We start from the raw sequence: 3406 nt of genomic DNA, 5'->3' as shown, positions 1-3406 counted from the left end.
TAAAAAATCAGCAGTTTCTGATGAAGATTCCGACCAAAGTCAACGGTTTCCCGACAAGATTCCAACAAAATACCAGCTGTTTCCAGTGAGATTCCGGTCAAGATATGTTTGTTAATTTGTGTATGTCTAAAACTAAAAATTACATATAAAAATGTGTGTGTATATATAAAACCAATAATTATAAATTAAAGTCCGATCCAATTAATCTCGATTAATCACCAGTCTCAGTCTCCATCTTATCCCCGATTAGCGATTAATAATTTTTTACAACACTGACTAAGACGAGTGTTTTCACCGAATCGGAAATTAACTCATGGGACTGGTTGGCGGTTTAAAAAAAAGGAAAAAGAAAAAAAAGGAGCACCCTAGGGTTTCATTTCACCCACAACAAATCCTGACCGTTGATTTCTAATCCCCTATAGCCTATATGTATCCACTCTCTCATCTTCCCATCACTCTTTTTGCTCTCAACCCTGCAAAACCCTCCAATTAACGGCGCATATTAACCTGATTTTATGTCGGCAACTTCACTGGCTGTCACTAGAGCTCAATTGAAGCTCTGTTTTACTTCATCCATCACTCTATTCATATTATCTGCTCTCTGTTTCTGCTGCTTTACCCTCTGTTTTCCCATGCGTTTGAGGCCCAAACGGTGAGTAATAAATTAACTAATAATCAAAATACTCAACAATTATATGTTTTATTCATGGGTTTTGTTTATTATATGTTTAATTTTAATGGGGTCGTTTTCAATTTTTGATTTGCAGGCGGTTTCATATAAACACGTTGTTGAGCTGTTCTTGTTCTCTCAGAGGGCCGTTAACTTAAACCCTAATCAATTGGTTCAATTTTCTTCACAAATTTTTGTTTTTTCGAGTGTTTTGAGTTTATAATATTTCTCGGTTTTTAAGGGTTTTGATTATTATTAGCCGCCGGAGTTAAAAGTTTTGAAAACGATGAAACCAAAGTCAACGGATCCGGGTCATCTGGTCCGATCCATGAGAAAAAATCCGGGTCATCTGTCACGACCCGAATCTAACCGATTCATCAGACGATGAAACGGGTAAGAACCCATTTGGTGTAAACGGATTGTGCGAGAAATCAAGATTCCGGCGACGGCGGAGTGTTTTCCGGCGAAGGAGTTGGAGTCTGAGAGTTCATGTCAGGATAGTAGTAATAGTGAAAAAGGTTTATTAAAAAGAAAGAGGTGTTTGACAAACAAACCGGTCAACGTTCGCCGGCGTCCGGTTTGAAATTGAGAGGCGTCCGCCAACGGAAATGGGGGAAATGGGCCGCTGAGATCCGTGACCCGTTTATGCAAAAACGGGTCTGGCTCGGTACGTATAATACCGCCGAAGAGGCGTCGAGAGCGTACGAGGAGAAAAAGTCGAATTTGAAGCCTGGCCGAGGCTTCGAAAGCGGCTCGAATAATTTAATAATAATATTAATATTAATATTAAAACCAAAACCTCGAGTGGTACGGTTTCTCGGTCGGCGAAACCTGCGGCGTCCGAGGAGTCGTTTGGTGTGATTTCGAAAATATCGAAAATCACACACGACCGTTTTTGAGCCCGAGCCCGAAATGTCGCAAACCGACGAGTCTGATCGGGGCTCGGGACATGGTTGAGGAGGAAACATTGACTTTGGCGGAAATAGGTCAAGGGTTGGAAATGAAATTTGAGCTTGATTCGATATTTGATGGGTTTGCGTCACCGCTTGACGGGTTTGGTGATCTCGACGATTTTCAATTAGGGGGCTTCGATGATGACAAAGCGTGTGAGTTGCCTGATTGGGATTTTGACGAACTAAACCACGAGGAACTCGCTTGGATGAGCGATCAACCGATGAATATCGCGTGCCTATAAGTTTTGTGGCAACTAGAGTGATGAGTGTTTTACTAGTTTTGTAAGGTTTCTATAAGTTTATTATAAGTTTATATGTTTTTATTAAATTAAAGTCTTTTGGGTTTTATTGTGCTATTAGAGCCGTCCAAAGGGTTGTTCTTGAGTTGTATTAAGGTTTTGTAAGATGTTTAATGACAATATCTTTTATGTTATTTTGATATATGTTTTGGTGATGTTTTTAAGAAAACTGTGTTTGTACTATAGTTTGGTTTCTTGGGGACAAAGAAGAGATTTTTCATATTTTTTGGATATGTACAAGTTTTAATGCATGAGGTGTATGTGACAATGCATAGGGGCCAGTAAGTGGCTTTTTGGTATTTGAACATGTTGTCCATTGGTTTATTATTATTTAAGTTAATATGCATGCACCAGCGGCACTTGGTACGGTTTATTATTTTTGGTAGCACATTTGATTGTGAAAGTTAAGTTTAATTTATACAACTTTTTATCCTCATATAGTATTTTACTATTTATAAGTCTTTGTAAGGTTTACACAACTCTATATAAGTTTATAGCGAGGAAAATACAAATAGCAAAAATAGTTATGAGTAGTTGTATGTATAGAGTAACTATTATTAGGCTGTAATATTATACTTTTTATGAGTAGTTATGTATAGAGTAACTACTCATTAGGCTGTAATTTTAAATCCGAGTTTTAATACTGCTCTACTTAATTTTTGTTGTGATTATTATTACACTATTTATTTGTATATGTTAATATCGTTAAGGTCTATTTGCACCGGATCTCATTTTTATACGCAAACTACGCTTATCACATGTTTAAATCTATTATATAAGAATCATGTTTTTTAAAATGTGAAAGAAATAGTAGTTAATCGAATTTGTAATTTTACCTCTATAAATTCAAGAATATAGGTGATAAAAAAAACAGTTCTGGACCTGACTTGGTGTACCTGAGTTGACCTGGTCCTACCCTACTCGGGTGTATGAATTGGGTTTTGGTTTTTCTGAGAAGCTGTGCCCAGACCCAGAACCGTTTTCCCCTCTACTCGATCAAAACCCAGACCCAACCAAAACCTAATAGAAAACTTGGTGTAACAAGTCAAAATCCGACCATACCCAAAACCGGTTTCTACCTAACCGGCTTCTTGACTTTTGTTGACCAAGCCTGGACCAGTTCCTACCCGGTTATGGTTCCTGTATAGTGTATATACCCGATTTACCAACCTCTAGTAGTCAATAATTATACCGAATTTGAACAATAACTATAAAAAATCTTAATTTGAACTTGAATTTACCATGGTGGTTCACATGTGAAACACTTATGTAAACAACACTCCAAAAATGTGAACTTGATATATATGAATAAGAAGATAGGGGAACGGTGGTTGGAAAAGGAGAATTAGGATGAAGTGGGGACAAATAAAACATTGGAATGTGGGTAATTTATTTTATATAAGTTTTTAATTAGAATAGTATAAGGGTATGTGTAGGACGACAAAACTAGGTGATAGGGGCGATTTTGGTTTGGAATAACTTAA

General features: G+C 37.1%; 1 pseudogene; it reads left to right on the top strand.

Annotated features, from left to right (window-relative positions):
- The first annotated feature begins 1003 nt into the window (after window positions 1–1003).
- LOC143604760 (ethylene-responsive transcription factor ERF118-like) lies at window positions 1004–2100 on the top strand (annotated as a pseudogene).
- Window positions 2101–3406: the final 1306 nt, after the last annotated feature.

This window comes from Bidens hawaiensis, unplaced genomic scaffold, assembly GCF_021521415.1.
Source record: "Bidens hawaiensis isolate Kalapana, Puna unplaced genomic scaffold, B.hawaiensis_p1.1 tig00066512_1, whole genome shotgun sequence".
NCBI lineage: Eukaryota > Viridiplantae > Streptophyta > Magnoliopsida > Asterales > Asteraceae > Bidens > Bidens hawaiensis.
Note: the sequence above shows the minus strand (reverse complement) of the source record. Positions and strands in the feature narration are given on the sequence as shown.